The sequence below is a fragment of the Prionailurus viverrinus genome, chromosome A1, assembly GCF_022837055.1.
Source record: "Prionailurus viverrinus isolate Anna chromosome A1, UM_Priviv_1.0, whole genome shotgun sequence".
Taxonomy (NCBI): domain Eukaryota; kingdom Metazoa; phylum Chordata; class Mammalia; order Carnivora; family Felidae; genus Prionailurus; species Prionailurus viverrinus.
In genome coordinates this window covers 124,230,043-124,250,458 of record NC_062561.1, presented here as the reverse complement: position 1 = coordinate 124,250,458, position 20,416 = coordinate 124,230,043, and positions in this window count along the sequence as shown.

Here is a 20,416-nt window from a genome sequence, read left to right as displayed (position 1 = left end):
CCCTGGAAAGCCATCTGGCCCTGGACTCTTGTTTTTTGGCAGGTTTGTGATTACTAATTTGATTTCCTGACTGGTTATGGGTCTGTTCAAATGTTCTATTTCTTCCTGTTTCAGTTTTGGTAGTGTATATCTTTCTAGGAATTTATTCATTTCTGCCAGAGTGCCCATTTTATTGGCATATAATTGTTCATAATATTCTCTTATTATTGTTTTAATTTCTGTTGTGTTGGTTGTGATCTCTCCTCTTTCGTTCTTGGTTTTATTTGGGTCCTTTCCTTTTCCTTTTTGATCAAACTGGCTAGTGATTTATCAATTTTGTTAATTCAAAGAACCAGCTTCTGGTTTCATTGATCTGTTCTACGGTTTTTTTGGTTTCAATAGCATTAATTTCTGCTCTAATCTTTATTATTTCCTGTCTTCTGCTGGTTTGGGGTTTTATTTGCTGTTCTTTTTCCAGCTCCTTAAGGTGTAAGGTTAGGTTGTGTATCTGAGATATTTCTTCCTTCTTTTTTTTTTTTTTAATTTTTTTTTTCAACGTTTATTTTATTTTTGGGACAGAGAGAGACAGAGCATGAACGGCGGAGGGGCAGAGAGAGAGGAAGACACAGAATCGGAAACAGGCTCCAGGCTCTGAGCCATCAGCCCAGAGCCCGACGCGGGGCTCGAACTCACGGACCGCGAGATTGTGACCTGGCTGAAGTCGGACGCTTAACCGACTGCGCCACCCAGGCGCCCCTATTTCTTCCTTCTTTAGGAAGGCCTGGGTTGCTATATATTTTCCTCTTATGACCGTCTTTATGCATCCCAGAGGTTTTGGGTTGTGGTGTTATCATTTTCATTGACTTCCATATACTTTTTAATTTCCCCTTTAACTGCTTGGTTAGCCCATTCATTCTTTAGTAGGATATTCTTCAGTCTCCAAGTATTTGTTACCTTTCCAAATTTTTTCTTGTGGTTGATTTCGAGTTTCGTACAGTTGTGGTCTGAAAATATGCACGGTATGGTCTCGATCTTTTTGAACTTACTTAGAGCTGATTTGTATCCCAGTATATGGTCTATTCTGGAGAATGTTCAATGTGCACTGGAGAAGAATGTATATTCTGCTGCTTTAGGATGAAATGTTCTGAATATATCTGTTAAGTCCATCCGGTCTAGTGTGTCATTCAAAGCCATTGTTTCCTTGTTGATTTTTTTATTAGATGATCTGTCCATTGCTGTGAGTGGGGGTTTGAAGTCTCCTACTATCCTGGTATTACTGTCAATGAGTTTCTTTATGTTTGTGATTAACTGATTTATATATTTGGGTTCTACCACATTTGGCGCATAAATGTTTACAATTGCTAGGTCTTCTTGGTGGATAGACCCCTTGATTATGATATAATGCCTTTCTGCATCTCTTGATACAGTCTTTATTTTAAAGTCTAGATTGTCTGATATAATTATGACTATCCCGGCTTTCTTTTGTTGGCCATTAGCATGATAGATGGTTCTCCATTCCCTTATTTTCAACTGAAGGTATCTTTAGGTCTAAAGTGGGTTTCTTGTAAACAGCATATAGATGGATCTTGTTTTCTTATCCATTCTGTTACCCTATGTCTTTTGATTGGAGCATTGAGTCCATTGATGTTTAGAGTGAGTACTGAAAGATATGAATTTATTGCCATTATGATGCTTGTAGAGTTGGAGTTTCTGGTGGTGTTCTCTTGTCCTTTCTAATCTTTGTTGCTTTTAATATATATATATATATATATATATATATATATATATATATTTTTTAATCTTTTCTCCCCTGAGTCCCCCTTAAAATTTCTTGCAGGGCTGGTTTAGTGGTCACAAACTCCTTTAATTTTTGTTTGTCTGGGAAACTTTTTATCTCTCCTTCTATTTTGAATGACAGCCTTGCTGGATAAAGAATTCTTGGCTGCATATTTTTCTGATTCAGCACATTGAATGTATCCTGCCACTCCTTTCTGGCCTGCCAAGTTTCTGTGGATAGATCTGCTACAAACCTGATCTGTCTTCCCTTGTAGGTTAGGGACTTTTTTTCCCTTGCTGCTTTCATGATTCTCTCCTTGCCTGAGTATTTTGTGAATTTGACTATGATACGCTTTGTTGATGGTCGGTTTTTGTTGAATCTAATGGGGGTCTTCTGTGTGTCCTGAATTTTGATGTCTGTGTCTTTCCCCAGGTTAGGAAAGTTTTCCGCTATGATTTGCTCGCATAACTCTTCTACCCCTATTTCTCTCTGTTCCTCTTCTGGGACCCCTACTGAGTTTGATGTTGTTCCTTTTTAGTGAGTCACTGATTTCTCTAATTCTTAAATTGTGCTCTTTTGCCTTAATCTCCTTCTTTTTTTCTGCTTCCTTATTCTCTATAAGTTTGTCCTCTATATTGCTGATTCTCTGTTCTTCCTCATCCATCCTTACCGCTGCTGCATCCATCTGTGATTGCAGCTCAGTTATAGCATTTCTGGCTATTTTTACTTCTTTTATCTCTGCAGAAAGGGATTCTAATCTATTTTCGACTCCAGCTAGTATTCTTATTATCGTGATTCTAAATTCTGGTTCAGACATCTTGCTTGTATCTGTGTTGGTTAAATCCCTGGCTGTTGTTTCCTTGTGCTCTTTCTTTTGGGGTGAATTCCTTCGCTTTGTCATTTTGAGGGGAGAAAAGGAATTAATGAGGTAGAAAAATTGAAATTAAAAAAATTAAAATTAAAAAAATATTAAAATTAAAAATTAAACACACACACACACAAATCGAATAGATGATGCTAGATCCTAGGTGTGTTTTGGTCTGGGTGTTGAAAGTGGTTTGGCAGATTAGAGAAAAAAAAGGTGGGGGGGGGGGAAAAGGAAATCATTTGAGAATTTGAAAAAATGAATACACTGAAGTAGACTAAAATGAGATGATGGGGGTAAAATAGAGTTTGAAAAAATATACACAAAAGAAAGAATATAGTAGAAAAAATTAAAGAAAAATATTTGTAATAAAAATTAAAAATAAATATGAATTTTTTCTGTATTCAAGAAAAAAGAAAAGAAACAAAAAAGGGAAAAAAGATGAAAAAACAAAAAAAAGGAAATCGTTTGAAAATTTGAAAAAGTGAATATACTGTAATAGACTAAAATAAAATGATGGAAGTTGAATGGAATTTGAAAAAATTTACATGAAAGCAAAAAATATAGTAAAAAAATTAAATAAATATATTTTTGATAGAAATTGAAGTAAAAATGAAGTTTTTCACTTTCTGCATTCAAGAAATAGAAAAGAAATGAAAAAAGAAAAAATAAAAAAGGAAATTGTTTGAAAATTTGAAAAGGTGAATACACTGAAGTAGACTAAAATAAAATGATGGAAATAAAATAGAATTTGAAAAAACTTACACAAAAGTAAAAAATATAGTAATAAAAATTAAAGAAAAATATTTTTAATAAAAGTTGAAAATGAAAATGAATTTTTTCTCTTTCTGTACTCAAGAAAAAGAAAAGAAATGTAAAAGATGAAAAGAAAAAAATATTGAATATATGAACCTGCTGCTGATTCTGTGGTTCAGACTGTGCAGATTGTTGTGTTAATCCTCCAATCAGTTTTCTAGGCGTGCAGGATGGTTTAGTGTTGGTCTGGCTGTATTTCATGGACACGAGACACACAAAAAACTTCCATGCTGTTCCACCATCTTGGCTCCTCCTCCCAAGATGAACACAAGTATTGAGCAAACAAAATGTAAAACAGCAAATTCAATAGCAAATAAAGAAACTTTCAGGTGTTACTACTTAGAGAAACTTTAGCTTTAGGTTCTTTGTTTCTGGATTGAAAGCAAGACATGTATGCATTTACTTTCGGAAAGTTTTGCGGATACCTATTCTTAAGAGTAAACACTCCACAGTAAGTGGCTTAACCATAATGCATGTATACCAGGAATGGAGACCTTTGCTATGTGGAGGGAATGGAAAGATGAGAACAGTGGAGCTGAACTTGGCATGAAAGAGAGGCTGAGGGAATGGGGTTATGTGTTATGCTTACTTTTATGGGAATTTTAAAATGAATTCAAAGTTGCTAAGTGAATAATGAATACAGCTACATTTTAGAAAAATCTTTATGTCATTGTAGTACGAAGAAATTTGGACATCTAAAAGTCACATCTATAACAGGATAATGGTTTTAGTTTCAGAGTTTAGTTTACAAAGTGATGTACTCAGAAGTATTTCATCTTCTGAACCGAATACTTAAAAAAATTTTTTTTAATGTCTATTTATTTTTGAGAGAGACTGAGTGCACGAAGGGGAAGGGCAGAGAGAGGGGGAGAATCCAAAGCAGGCTCCAGGCTCTGAGCTGTCAGCACTGAGCTGTCAGCACAGAGCCCAGCGTGGGGCTCGAGCTCATGAACCACAAGATCATGACCTGAGCTGAAGCTGTATGCCCAACCAACTGAGCCACCCAGGTGTCCCTGAAACAAATACTTAAAGCACCCGAAATCCAGCTATGGGTTGGCACAAAAATATTTAATAGATTGATACTAGAGGGAAAAAAAGTTTGTAGTTATGTTGAAAACCTTTCAACTAAATGGAACTCCTAGATCAAATTAGAATGAAGAATTAAAGTTGTCCAAATACAAAAAATAGAATCTAGTTTTTGTTATATACAAACAATAATGTCCTTATTCTATTAAATGTATATTTATTGACATTTTTATCAAACTACCTTATGGAACCTACTTTGAGTTCATCAAGTAAATTAAATAGTGGCGTAACCTAGGTTTGTTTTTATTTAATTTATTTAATTTTATTTGTTTTGTTTTTATTTAATTACAGTGAGAAGATTTTGGCTGAATATAAGATATTGTCCAGGATGGTATCTATGAATAGCTATTGGCTCTACTCATTTAGAGTAAAAATATCCAAAGAGATTCTCTCTCTTTTTTAAATTAAATGTTTATTTATTTTGAGAGAGAGAGAGAGAGTGAGAGAGAGCAGGGGAAGGGTGGGGTGGGGGGGACAGAAGATCTGAAGCAGGCTCCATGCTGAGGGCAGACAGCCTGATGCCAGGCTTAAACTCACAAACTATGAGATCATGACCTGAGCCAAAGTTGGATACAACCGAATGAGCAACCCGCGCACCCCAGAGATTCTCTTTTTTTAAAATTGCACTTTAATTGACATATATTAAATTAGTTTCAGGGATACAACATAGTGATTCAATAATTACATACATCATGAAACACTTACCACAATAAGTATATTATAATATTATTGCTTCTATTCCCTATACTGTACTTTTCATCCCCAAGACTTACCTATAACTAGAAGGCTGTACCTCTTAATCTCCTTCATCCACTTTACCCATTCCCTTACCCCCTTTCCCTTTTGTTCTCTGTATTAAGAAGTCTGTTTACCTGTGTGTTGTTTGTTCATTTGTTTTGTTTTTTAGATTCTTTCTTTAATGTTTATTTATTTATTATGAGACAGAGAGAAAGACAGTGCAAACAGGGGCAGGGGCAGAGAGAAAGAATTCCAAGCAGGCTCCACTCTGTCAGCACAGAGCCTGATGCAGGGCTTGATCTCACAAACGGTGATATTGTGACCTGAGCCGAAATCAAGAGTCAGGCAACTAAACCACCTGAGCCACTCAGGTGTCCCAGTTTTTTAGATTCTTTTACCTTGAGAAGTTATAAAGAAAACTGCCCGAAAAGAAGAGAATCTACAGCTTATGAAGTAAATCATACATAAATTACAAACAATTGTATGCATGTCTACAGGCAGATGACAAAGGGCCCATAGCCTCAGTGTGTATTTGCAGTTAACAACTTGTCATTTCTCAGGAGGGTGACGACAAAGCCCTGGGCCAGACTGCTTCATGTAACCTATTCTTGATCAATCCTCTTTTTTTAAAAATCCATTTCTGTATTTCTTGATTATCTATACTGGACCATGTGAAACTGATTAGCTCTTTGTATCTGAATTGATAGGCTAACTGCAGAATTCACAGTCTGTTTACATTTGCTCTAAAGTTTAGTCTTTCAGATATAGACTTTCTACCTCAACCAGAGAGACTCCGTTTATTACACTCTATAGTGCTGGCTGTTTCTAGTCTTGTTTCCCATTATGCCAATTCATGTGATGTAGGAAATGCAGGTAGTGTGATGCTCCCTTAAATGAAATACATTCTGCTTGGGAAAGCTTCTTAATGCTTGTGCATACCTTCTGTGAAATGACTGACTTACAAAGAACGTCAGGAGTGTAATTCAGCACACATTTTTGGAACACCTCTACTGTGCTGAGAAAGTCTCCAAGATGAATGAAATGAGGATCCTGTTGTCAGGAGCTTGATCTTTCCCAGGTTAGGGTCTTTCCCATATTACTATCAGCTCAGGTCTTGATTTTCTATGTTTTATTTATTTATTTTTTAAAAAATGTGTATTTATTTAGTTTTGAAAGGGAGAGAGAGAGAGAGAAGGAGAGTGAGAGGGTGAGAGAGAGAGATCTGAAGCAGGGGAGGGGCAGAGAGAGAGGGAGAGAGAGATTTCCAAGCATGCTCCACCCTGTTAGTGCAGAGCCCGAAGAGGGGCTCAGTCTCACGAACTGTGAGATCATAACCTAAGCTAAACTCAAGAGTCGGACACTTAACTGACTGAGCCACCCAGGGGCCCCTAAGTTTTAGAAATAATCATATCATGGCATATTAGGAAAAGATACTCAACATCAGTCACCATTTGGAAAATGCAAATCAAAACCACAATGTGATAGATACCACTTCATACTTACCGGGATTGGTATAATAAAAAAGACAGATAAAAAGGGTTGGTGAGAATATGAAGAAATTAGAATCCCCATATAATGCTGAGGGCAATGTAGTGTGGTACAGCCACTTTGGAAAACAGTTTAGCAGTTCCTTAAAGGTTAAACATAGAGGCACCATATGACCCAACAATTCCACTTTTGGATGTCTACCCGAGAGAAATGAAAACATGTCCATACAAAAACTTTTGCATGAATGTTCATAGCAGCATTATTCATACAGTCAAAAGGTAGAAACAATGCAAATGTCTACCATCTGATAAATAAATAAAATGTAGTGTGTCCATGCAATAGAATATTGTCCAGCAGTAAAAAAGAATAAAGAAGGGATATATGCTACAATGTAGATAAACTTGGTAAACATTCTGCTAAACTTAAGAAGCCAGTCACAAGAGACCATGCTGAATGAGTCTATACTCAGGGAATGTCCAGAATTGGCATATCCATAGAGACAGAAAACAGACTAGTGGTTGCCTAGGGCAACCGTTGCCTAGGGGGAATGGGGTGACTGCTAAAGGGTAAGGGATTTATTTGGGTTCATCAAAATGCTCTAAAATTGATCAGGGTGATGCTTACACAACTCTGTGAATATTCCAAAAACCAGTGACTTTTAAGGGCGAATTTTGTGCTATGTGAATTATATCTCAATAAAGCCATTAAAACAAATAAACAACAACAAAAAATACCATAATGCCTGTGAAGAAAGCAACAAAAAACTTTAACATCTACATTTAAGCAAAAATACTAAGAGCTGTTTTGGAGCAGACCATCTGAGTCTTAGTCCTAGCTCAATCATTTACTAGCTGTGGGATCCAGCACATTCTTTAACCTCTCCATGCCTCAGTTTCCTATCTGGAAAATGGAGACACTGGCAGGGCCTACTTCACTCAGAGGTAGATATCCATAGGTTTTTGCATAATTGAATGTTAATGGGAACAAGTACAGTGGTCACATTAGAGTTCCATAAATGTTAGCTATTATTTGTAGAGAGCTCTAACATTCTTAAAGTACTCTTACAAACATTTTCTCACTTGATAATACAAGTACTCAGGAAATTTACATTCCTTCTGCCTCAGTAAAATTTGAGCAGCTTGTTTTTGGCTCTCAAAACTTCTGATGCCTGTCATGCTCCTTACCCCTCCTTCACTTCGCCATGCCCAGGATTTATCTCTATTTCATTCTTGCTTTTACCTAATTTCTGCTAAGATGTCAATAAATATCACTTAATAATGTGACAAGGCCAAGGAATTTCCATGTTAAAAGAGAGATCTTAAAAAGCAAAAGAACTTGTAGAATCTAAAGGGAAGGCAACTCTCCAATTGTATCCTTATGTATAATTATGTATCAATTAGGGACACAGCCTCACCTGCCCACTCTGAGCTGGGATCTGATTTTTACGATGAGTAGCTTGTGGTTTAGTCTGTGAATTTTGTCTATTTTAAAATTGGCTGGAAAGTCTTAAAAATGTATGAATTCTCTTGTATATACAATTTCTACTTCTTTAGATTTGTTAGGCATTATGCTAATAAACAAAGATTCTACAATTTCCTTTAATTCTGAGAATTTGATTACAAAATGAAGCATTTTTTTCTTGTTAAAAAATCAATAACTGCAAGCAAAAAAGAGTAACAAACACCTGTATTACCCCTGCTTTGAAATAAATATATATTTATTTATATATATGTAAATACATACTTGAAAGAACAGAAATCATACCCCATTGTACACTCATTTTTTTCCTACCCAACAATATGATTCTTTTCTGGCTTTTATTTCTGAAATACTTTTTAAAAGGTAAACTCTACACCCAACATGGGGCTTGAACTCACAATGTGGTTATCAAGGATCAAATGTTCTAAGAACCATATGATCTTCTCAAGAGATGCAGAAAAAGCATTTAACAAAGTACAGCATGCATTCTTAATAAAAACCCTCAATGACGTAGGGATAAAAGGAACATGCCTCAGCATAATAAAGGCCAAATATGAAAAACTCATAGCTAATATCATTCTCAATGGGGAAAAACCGAGACCTTTTTCTCTATGGTCAGGAACAAGACACAGATGTCCACTCTCACCACTGCTATTTAACATAGTACTGGAAGGTCTAGCCTCAGCAATCAGACAAAAAAAGAAATAAAAGGCATCCAAATTGGGAAGGAAGAAGTCAAACTTTCACTATTTACAGATGACAGTTACTCTATACAGAAAACCCATGGGGCACCTGGGTGGCTCAGTTGGTTATGGGACTGGCTCCAGCTCAGGTCATGACCTCATGGCATTAGTTTGAGCCCAGCATCAGGCTCTGTGCTGACAGTTCAGAGCCTGAAGCCTGCTTCGGATTCTGTTTCTCCCTCTCTCCCTGTCCCTTCCCCAATCCCATTCTTTCTCTCTCTCTCTTTCTCTCTCAAAAATAAATATTAAAAAAATTAAAAAAAAAAGACAACCCAAAAGACCACAAAAATGCAGTAAAGTCACAGGATACAAAATCAATGTACAGACATCTGTTGCATTTCCTTTTATTTTTTTTAAATTTATTTATTTATTTTGAGGGAGAAAGAGAGCACAAGCAGGGGAGGGGCAGAAAGAACCCCAAGCAGGCTCTGCACTGTCAGTGCGGAGCCCGACGCTAGGCTTAAACTCATGAATCACAAGATTCATGCCCCTATGTTGCATTTCTACACACCAATAATGAGGCAGCAGAAAGAGAAATCAAGGAATCAATCCCATTTGCAATTGTACAAAAAAACCATAATACCTAGGAATAAATATAACTAAAGAGGTAAAAGATCTGTATTCTGAAAACTATAATACACTGATGGGTGATTGGCGTTAAGGAGGGCACTTGTGATGAGTACTGGGTGTTGTATGTCAGTGGTAAAACACTGAATTCTATTCCTGAAACCAATATTGCACTTAATGTTAACTAACTAGAATTTAAATAAAAAATTATAAAAAAAAAAGTGCTGATGAAAGAAACTGAAGATAACACAAAGAAATGGAAAAACATTCCATGCTCATGGATTAGAAGAATAAATACTGTTGAAGTGTCTATACTACCAAAGCCATCTACACATTTGATGCAGTTTCTATCAAAACACCAACAGCATTTTTCACATAGCTAGAAGAAACAATCCTAAAAATTTGTATGGAACCACAAATGACCTAAATAGCCAAAGTGATCTTGAAAGAGAAAAGAAGAGCAGGAGGCATCACAATTCCTGACTTCAAGTTATAGTACAAAGCAGTAGTGATCAAGACAGTGTACTGGCACAAAAACAGATGCATTGGGGCACGTGGGTGACGCAGTCACTTGAACGTCTGACTCTGGATCTTGGCTCAGGTCATGATCTCACAGTTCATGAGTTTGAGCCCCATATTGGGCTCTTCACTGATGGAACGGAGGCTGCTTGGTCTGTCTCTCCTTCTCTCTGCCACTCCCATGCTCATGGTTTCTCTCATAAAATAAATAAACTTAAAAAAAATAGACACATGGGTTGGTGGAACAGAATAGAAAACAAAGAAATGGACCCAAGACTATATGGTCAACTCATCTTCAACAAAGCAGGAAAGAATGCCAGTGGAAAAAAGACAGTGTCTTCAATAAATGGTGTTGGGAAAAGTGGACAGCAACATGCAAAAGAATGAAACTGGACCACTTTCTTACACCATACACAAAAATAACTTCAAAATGGTTGAAAGACCTAAATGTGACGGGAAACCGTCAGAATCCTAGAAGAAAACACAGCCAGTAAACTCTTTGACACTGGCTGTAGCAATTTCTTACTAGATATCTCCTCTGAGGAAAGGGAAACTAAAGCAAAAATAAACTATTGGGACTTTATCAAGATACAAAGCTTCCACACAGTGAAGGAAACAATCAATAAAAAAAGGCAACCGACAGAATAGGAGAAGATATTTGTAAATTTCATATCTGATAAAGGGTTAGTATCCAAAATCTATAAAAACTTATCAAACTCAACACCCAAAAAAACAAATAATCCAGCTAAAAAATTGTCAGAAGACATAAATAGACATTTTTACAGACATGCAGATGGTTAACATACACATGAAAAGATGCTCAACATCACTCATCATCAGGGAAATACAAATCAAAACCATGATAAGATGTCCCCTCACACCGTCAGAATGGCTAAAATTAACAGCTCAGGCAACAGATGTTGGCAGGGATGTGGAGATGGGAGAACTGTCTTACACTGTTGGTGGGAATGCAGACTGGTGCAGCCACTCTGAACAGTATGGAGGTTCCACAAAAAGTTAAAAATAGAACTACCCTATGACTCAGCAATAGCACTATTAGGTATTTACCCAAAAGATACAAAAGTACGGATTAGAAGGCATACACGCACCCCAATGTTTAGAGAAGCATTATCAACAATAGCCAAACTATGGAGAGAGCCCAAATGTCCATCAACTGATGAATGGATAAAGAAGACAGGGAGTGTGTGTGTGTATGTATGTACATATATCCACATATATATACATATAATGGAATATATATAACAGAACATTACCCAGACATCAAAAAGAAAAATTTGGCCATTTGCAGTGAGGTGAATGCAGCTAGAGTGTTTTATGCTAAGCAAAATAAGTCAGTCAGAGAAAGACAAATACCATATGATTTCACTCATATGTGGAATTTAAGAAACAAAACAGATGAACATGGGGGAGGGTAAATGAGATAAACCAGAAAACAGACTCTTAACTATAGAGAACAAACTGAGGGCTATTGGAGGGGGGCCCCAGAAATTGGTTAAATGGGTGAAGGGTACTAAGGATGGCACTTGTTGTGATGAGCACTGGGTGTTATATGCAAGAGATGACTCACTAATTCTACACCCGAAGTTACTATTATGCTGTATGGTAAGTAACTGGGATTTAAATAAAAACTTGAAAAAAAATCATAACAGTGAAACATGATAAAAAAAAAAAAAGAATCACATATTCTACCTACTGAGCCAGCCAGGAGCCCCATATTTCTGAAATATTTTAATGACTCCAACTCATTATAGAGATGTGGAATGATTTATTTAAGCAATACCCTATGGCTAGATATTTAACATCTCTTCATGGGATCATGAATATTGTACAATTACTTCAAAAATAAACAAAATGGGGGCGCCTGGGTGGCGCAGTCGGTTAAGCGTCCGACTTCAGCCAGGTCATGATCTCGCGGTCCGTGAGTTTGAGCCCCGCGTCGGGCTCTGGGCTGATGGCTCAGAGCCTGGAGCCTGTTTCCGATTCTGTGTCTCCCTCTCTCTGCCCCTCCCCCGTTCATGCTCTGTCTCTCTCTGTCCCAAAAATAAATAAACGTTGAAAAAAAAAATTAAAAAAAATAAATAAATAAATAAACAAAATGCTAGGAATTTAAGGGAAGTAAGGCATTTCTTTCAATTTTCAGCCTTGGGGCCTTTATAATGGTGGTACAGTTTGGAGTTCTATAACCAAAGATAATAATATTGAAACCTGAGGATTCAGAGGAGGACAGTAAACAAAGCATTGAGAAATAAGAATTGAAATTATTTAATCTTATGAAGACAATGCTTACAGATGACTGTACACTTATTTATATAAAAAGACTATCCTATAAGTACCTTGAATTTTAATTTTATCACACAGACCGCGAGTATCAGAATTATTGTGTATATCTCCACTTGTAGCCTGAGAGTACCAGAGGCATTTCATTTTACCATTTACCCTGTAGTGTGTGCTGTTTGAAGAATAAAAGTCTGTTGAACAGGAGTTGAACATAATTATGACATTTCAAAGGAAGAGAGAGCATTGATACATTAGTCCTGCATACATACAGTGACTTTGCTAATTTCCACATACTTCTAAAGAAAATTACCAGCCATATGACTCTGTAAATATCACTAGTATGCTACTGTGTGTTTCCTATTCCCATAAGGAAGAATTTAAGACTTTGCCTCACTGCCTTACTCTAGTAAATCAGGTCCTTGCATATAACATTACTGAAATGTAAACACAATTGTGTTGAAATTATGACCCACTTGCTAATTTGAACAGTATGAAATGTTAACTAAATGCTTCTGTATTTACACAGGTATGTTTGCTTACTGGGTAAGCATAGTTGGAAGTGTTTCATTTTTTTTTTAAGTTTATTTATTTATTTTGAGACAGAGAAATTGCATGCATGCAAGTGGGGGAGGGGCAGAGAGAGAGGGGAGAGAGAGAGAATCACAAGCAGGCTACTCGAGGAGAAGCTCGATCCCAAGGAAACAGAGATTTTGACGGGAGCTGAAATCAAGAGTCTGGTGCTTAACTGACTGAGCAACCCAGGTGCCCCAGAAGTGTTTCATTTAAGTGTGATGATCTGACGGTCTTATGGTGCAGCTGAGGAGCAAATTTTTCATAATAGTTATACAAATCAGATTTTCTGGGCATTTGTTGACTAAATATCTGGGCATAAAGCTGTGGAATCTCTACAGAAAACTTAAGAATACAGCCATGGCACACAGCCAATCCATAATGCATTCAAATAATGTGGTCCCAAAGTGGAAGGTGTAAGATTTTGCTAGGCTGTTGAGTAATAAGGTAATCTAAACTTTCAGGTTGTTTGAATCACAATTTATCATACTTGATGACAAAATAATTTAGGAGGCTTGTGCCATGCTAAACTAGGTCTGATTCTTGTCAGGGCTTGCTGGGGTTTGTTAACAGGAAACAGAAAATGTCCTTAATGAGATCTTCCCTTCCCTTCCCTTCCCTTCCCTTCCCTTCCCTTCCCTTTCCTTCTCTTTTTCTTTTTCTTTTTCTTTTTCTTTTTCTTTTTCTTTTTCTTTTTCTTTTTCTTTTTCTCTTTCTTTTTATAGCAGTTAACAAAATAAAGGCTCTTATTTGGTCAAGTCTCTACTTAATGAAGACAAACATATCCTATCTCCGTACATGTTATCCTCCACCCCAAAAGCAGAGAAGTAAGTTTATAAACTCTTAATTTCCCAGTAAAATCAAGTAGGTTGGAAATGTGGACATTAAATATTCTTTTAAAATGGTTTCTTTCTTTCTTCCACTGCCAAAGTTTGTAGAAAAGTGCTTATAATGTATTTAAAGTGCTTAGGACATTGGCTAAACATAGCTGGCATTCAACACATTTTAGCTATTAGTTTTTGTTTTGTAAAGAAAACAATATCTCAATATAGTTAATGGGCACAATTACAATTGACAGTAATTTTGAGCTCAAAAGGAAAGTGAGAATAATCAAAATGAAAGAAAAAAAGCAATTAGGATTATGAAAGTCATCAAATAACGAAGATGCAGGTTATGTTGTATGTTTTTTAAAATCTAGTAATATAGTTCTATAGTTCCTGAGTAAGTTCTATAGTGAACAGTGCTAATAATTACTCTTCCTTGTTCACAGTGCCACCTTCAGGAGGGAGAAGTTTCCTTAATTTAGTGCAAGTGCACTAAATACTGGATGGAGCAAGGTCAAGTACCCAAAGATCTGGCATAATAAAGACAATGTATGTTTTAATTTAATTGATTATCAAGAGAATCTGATAATCTTTCTGATTCTTTCCATCTGACTGTGTTCAATGCAGAAGACCAATCTGTGAACTTTTTTTTTTTTTAATGTTTATTTATTTTTGAGACAGAGAGAGACAGAGCATGAACAGGGGAGGGGCAGAGAGAGAGGGAGACACAGAATTGGAAGCAGGCTCCAGGCTCTGAGCCATCAGTCCAGAGCTCAACGCGGGGCTTGAACTCACCGACTGTGAGATCGTGACCTGAGCTGAAGTCGGACGCTTAACCGACTGAGCCACCCAGGCGCCCCAATCTGTGAACTTTTAAACTGTGATGTGGGAAATTTAAAAATTGATTAGAAATGAATGCATAGGATTTATAATTGATTTTCTTTTGGGATACCATACATAGATCATAATATATAAATCATGCAATTATTACATCATCACCAAGAGATTTTAGCAGTCTCCCTTGATATTTTGTTTCTTTAACCAGTCTCAGAAGGAAATACTCGAGGGGTGCCTGGGTGGCTCAGTCGGTTAAAGTGTCCGACTAGGACTCAGGTCATCATTTTGTGGTCGGTGAGTTTGAGCCCTGCATCGGGCTCTGTGCTGACAGCTTAGAGGCTGGAAACTGCTTCCGATTCTGTGCCTCCCTCTCTCTCTGGCCCTCCCTTGCTTCCACTCTGTCTGTCTCTCTCTCAAAAATAAATAAACACTTAAAACATTTTTTTTAAAAAAGAAGGAAATATTCCATATTGAGTAAAAACTAGAGTTAAGTAATTACTTCTAGTACTTAAAATAGTACCCAGTCCATGAATAATTGGTTGAAAATGCTGAACAATTGGTTGAAGAAGCTGAAGTAGGTCATATCAACAACCTGACAGAGGAAAAGGGGTAGAGCCATTGGAACTACTAGAAGTCTCTAAGGCTACACTGTCCAAAATGGTACCCACTAGCTATTGAGGACTTGAAATGCAGATAGTATGAATTGAGATGTTCTATAAGTGTAGAATATACACAACATTTTGAAGACTTAATAGAAAAAAATCATAAAATACCTCATTTTTTATATGGATTACATGTGAAAATGATGTTTTGTATATATTAGGTTAAATAAAATATATTATTTAAATTAATCTCACCTACTTATCTTTACTTTTCTTAGTATGTCTACTAGGAAGTGTAAAATTACATATATGGTTTGCATTATATTTCTACCAGGCAGTGCTTTCTAGGCCATACAAATCAGTGTGGCAGCAGCACCTGTAACAGATTTACTGAGCACATACCATGTGCCCGGCACGTATGAAGTGTCGATAAGATTTTCAGGTAAAGTTCCATGATCACTTGTGTTTTTGCCTGGGTATTAAAGCTGGGAGATCAAATAATTGCCCCAGATATTACAGATAGTAAATGGAAGGGGGGTTATTCAAACCAAATTTGGCTGTACTCCAGAGTCCACTTCTGTAATACCTACACTATACTAACTCCTGGGATACCCTTTACTTGAAATTACATCAGAACAATGTAGAGAAGGTAGAGATTTTTTTAAAAGTTATTTTTAACTTGTTTTTAATGTTTATTTTTTAGAGAGAGAGAGACAGAGACAGAGAGAGAGCACAACCAGGGGAAGGGCAGAGAGAGGGAGACACAGAATCCAAAGCAGGCCTCAGGCTCTTAGCTGTCAGCACAGAGCTCAACGTGGGGCTCCAACTCACAAACCATGAGATCATAACCTGAGCCAAAGTTGGACACTTAAGTGACTGAGCCACCCAGGTGCCCTGAGAAGGTAGAGATTTTAATTCAAATGTTCAGTTCTATAGCAGGAAAAAATGAGGCTAAGAGAAGTTAAGTCATTCCAAGACTTCTTGCAGTAGAATCACATAGAGCTTATCTCATGATTTGGGGTGGAGTAAATCAAAATAAATCCTAAACGGTAAAAGAAGAGGGTACCATGAGAGCAAATAATTAGGAGGTGGAATATGGCATGAAAAGTTAGATAAGGAAGTAATGTTTGAATTAAGACCTAGAATAAGAACAGAAGTTAACTAGGTCAAGGAGGAGGGGCAATAGGAAGAACAAAATACAGTTGACCCTTGAACAACATGGGTTTTAAACTACATGGATTCACTTACACACAGACTTTTTCCCATAAATACAGTACAGTACTGTAAATGTATTTTTCTTATGATTTTCTTAAAAACATTTTTGCTTCTCTAGCTTACTTTAAGAATATAGTATATAATAAATATAACATACCAAATATATGTTAATTGTTTATGTTACTAGTAAGGCTTCTGGTCAACAGCAACAAGTGAGTTTTGGGAAATCAAAGTTATATGCAGATTTTCAACCATGTCGGGGACTAGTGCCCCTTAAGCCCTTCATTGTTCAAGAGTCAACTGTATACACAGAACTCAAGGTGAAGGAGAATGGCTTGTTTAAGGAAGAGTCCTTATAAAAAGAATGCAAGGAGGTGGGTGGTTCCAGGCAAAGCTGGAGAGAAAGGTAGAGGCCAGATCATTTGGGGAATTTTAGGCCTTATAAAGTTCTGGTTAATGATGTGGCTAACTTAATACAAGTAGTAGGTGGAAAAAGCTAAGCTTCCAAAACCAAGTCTTCAGGCTCCAAAGCCTGTGGTCTTTTCACAACTCCATGCTATAAAGGAGCAAAAAGACAAAAAGGAACACATTCTGTGTCATTAATAAAATTAATCCAATTAATAAAATTAACAACCAATTTAATAGTTTATTTAATTATCAATAATTTATTAATTAATAAATCCAATTAATAAAAATAAAATTGGATTAGGAACAGAAACCTTAACATTTATCTGGAAGATACTCCACAGTGGAGTGGAGTGGAATTTCAAGTGGAATGAGTCTCTCACATTCCTGCAGGTTTGCTAAATATACTAAGGATCCAAGCTCTGGAGGACCCTTTATCTAGTCTATTTCTCAGAACTGATTTGCAACAAATAAATTTGAGTGGTGAGTTAACCTCTCCATCTGGGAAAAAGAGCAGGCTTGCTTCTGCTTACTGTAAAAGCAGTGGATTCCCCAAGCTAAGCATTCTTTTCCTCTCATGCAACCCACTATGGGGGCAGGCATCTGTATGGGCCCTCTGCATTGCACCTGAGATTTGGAGGCATGGTGAATTGATGTAAGCATAATGCTCCTGCTGATTGCTGTGTTGTGAGTAATAAAGACCTTTGTCTCTGACCCACAAGTCTTGTGTCTTCTCCCAGCATCTATGAAACAGCAGAGGCTAACTTCTTAGATTGTAAATAGGATAAAATCAAACCCTAGACTTGAAAGTTTACATCTAAATTACCAGTGGCCCCTGGAAAACTTGGGAGAAAAGGTGTAAGAGTAAGCAATCTTAAAATAGGTAAGAAGGAACAAAGACTGATTTTTAAATTAGCTTTTTGCATGGGTTTATTTAAACTGATCCTCCAATTCTTCACCCTCTGGCTTTATAAAAAGAAGCCCTGACTTTAGGACTTAAGGCTCCAAACTGCCCTTTGGTGGTACTCTGCTTCCTTTTATGTTAAGCTCTAGAAAGCTAACTTCTCATGTGCTGGTGGGAACTGTGGCAGGGGGCTTTCGCATTGCTGTGATCAGACACAGTGACTGAAGGAATGGCTGATTTCAATCAGTTTCCCTGTTGGGGGATACCATGTGGAGGTCACTTTGGTGGGTAATTTGTCAACCGTATGATGCAGAGGTGAGAAATATGTTAGCGTTCGCTCAGGCTACTCTCTCCTCATTTTGTAATTTGACTTCTTGTGGGGAGGAGTAACTTGGCCAAAACCACACTGTGAATGAATGGCAGAGTGGGATTCCACTGTTCTTTTCACCACTCCATTTCTATTCCACTTCTCCAGAACTGTTGTCAATTCATTGCAATTGTGTGGTACTGACTTACCAGGCTCAAATCTGGTGAATAAATGAGAATTCAATTCATTTACAGTTGTAGATATATAACTGTCTAGAGTGGGATCATTTCCATATCAGGGGTAAGACTTCCCAGACTTAAGCTTAAGTCATAAATCAAAAAGTTGCCTGGTGAGCACAGAATTGGAACACATTTAAAATATGTATTCTCCAGTGATATAACCATCAAACTAGAGTAGCCATATGGATTCCTCTTGATTTAGTGTATTACTACTTAGAGAACTGGATTGGAGTTTGCAATTTGTTCACTTATATATTATTTCTTGACCACCTACCATGTGTCAGACACCTACTATGTATAGGCTCTGGACCTAGGGATACTAGCCTCTGGCCAGTGCTTTATAGAGACATGTTTATTATCCAAATACTCTCTTAAATTAGCCATCTAAGTATCATTACTTCATCTCAAAGAAAATAATTTTTACTTTCAGGGATTTTATAATATCTCTCTTGAACCTCATTATCAATCTGTATAGTAGGTAGTAATTATCATATTTTACAGAGGAGGAACCTGAGACTTAAAGGGGTGAAACAACACGTTTCAAGTTACGTGGTTAGCAAGTGGCAGGCCTAGGAAGACCCAAATCTACCTTAGTCCAAGCGCCTTTGCTTTCCACTATACCCTTTCACCCATAATTTTCTTAAAATTGGGTGTATTACGTTCTAGGAATAGCCATATTAAGGTCTTTCTTTTGTGACTCTACAATCCTAGTTCCAGGATTTGGGAACAGTTCTAATCTCATCTACAAATCAATTCTGCCAACAGTTATTGAATATGAACTATGTACAAAGCTTACTATGTACAAAGCATTGAGCCATTCTCTGGAGGATACAGAGATGAAAAAGACCAGATCCTTGAATTCTTGGAGCTTACAATATACTTACACAAACACAAAACCTGGAATTAAGCTGACTAAAGATACAAACAAAATGCTACAGGAACATAGGGAAGAAAATGTTAGAATTGGGGAGATTTGAGAAGGGTTTTGGAACAGGTAACTGAAATTTCAAGGGTAAGATTGCTAGAAGACATGAAAAAAAAACCCTCAAAAGTGAGATGGCTGCCTGGGTGGGGTGCTTCACTGACTCAGCCCCGGTAGAGCATGAGCCCCACATTTTCCTCGCAGGAAAATAAATAAACAAACAACAACAAGAGAGGTAGCCTGAAGGCAGGAGAGGGCTGGGCATCACCTACGTTGTGGGGAACAGAATATACTAGTGGTATCATCGCAGATGATGCAAGAAAGGTAGGAGGAAGTTGAATTGTAGAGGGCTTGCATGTCAGATAGAAAGTTTGGAACTTAATTCTGTGTGTAAGGAAATCTTTGTAGGGATTTGGGGCAGGGGAGAAATCCAATTCAGTAAAGATAATGCATAGTGCCTTTTATAGCTTTACCACTGGATCCTCACTGCTTCACATGGTGTATGGAACTTGTTCTGTGCAAATAAACATGTTAAATGGAATTAATTAATAATAAGCATTATTAATTAATTATAAACATTAATAATTAATAATTAATTGATTAAAAATCAATGATAATTATTATATTAATAATTAATATATTATTAATAACAAACATTAATAAACATGTTAAATGGAATTAATGGGAATAGACTAGATATTGAATTATCAATGAGGTTACTGTAATAATAGTTCAAGAAGAAGGCAGATGTAATCTTATGGGAAGGGAAAGTGTTAAAGAAGGCTGACTTTGACTCTATTCCACAAGTAAGATAGGGATATTGGGAACAGGGTGCAAGCAGGCAGAAAACAGGCTGTCTGCGGTGAGGAGGAATAAGAAGGATTCTTAATTCTGTTTTGGATTATGTTGTGTTTGAAGTGCTGCTAGGATATCTAGTAAAAGGATTTTTAAGTCTACAGCATTCATGAGCCCTCTTTGAGGGGGTACCATGTTCATATACCTCACTTTATCCATAGTTGATACAGATTTGTACTGATTTCAGTTTGGTATTTTCCTTACATTCCTTACAATTCTGGAGAAGTATCTTATTTCAGTTAGTACCCTACGCAAGAGCTGCCTTAAGCAGAAAGAGAAGGGGAAAATGCATAAAAGAAGATGAATAGTTGGAGGCGAAGTGATCTTCAGATTTCACGCTTTAAGCTGGGTAAATTGTACCCTCCACCTTCATTAGCTCGG